Source organism: Carlito syrichta, unplaced genomic scaffold (assembly GCF_000164805.1).
Source record: "Carlito syrichta isolate Samal-C Ts95f unplaced genomic scaffold, Tarsius_syrichta-2.0.1 Scaffold316389, whole genome shotgun sequence".
NCBI classification, from domain to species: Eukaryota; Metazoa; Chordata; class Mammalia; order Primates; family Tarsiidae; genus Carlito; species Carlito syrichta.
Window position 1 is genome coordinate 185,921 of NW_007260485.1, and position 282 is coordinate 186,202.

The following is a 282-nucleotide window of genomic DNA, read 5'->3' on the forward strand; positions in this document are numbered from 1 at the left end:
CACCCCCGCCACCGCAGCCTCGACCTGCTGGGCTCCGCCGATCCTTCCACCTCAGCCTTTCAAGTAACTGGAACTACAGGCGTACGCTACCACGCCCGGCTAATTTTTTGATTTATTGCACAGATGAGGTCTCACTAAGTTGCCCAAGCGGGTCTTGAACCTGTGGGCTCAGGCAGTTCACTCACCTCGGCCTTCCAAAGCGCGGGAAAATGATCCTTTTATTACTTTTAGTTTGTTATTATTTTTACCTTTTTTTTTTTTTTTTTTGGGTTGGGGTTTTAC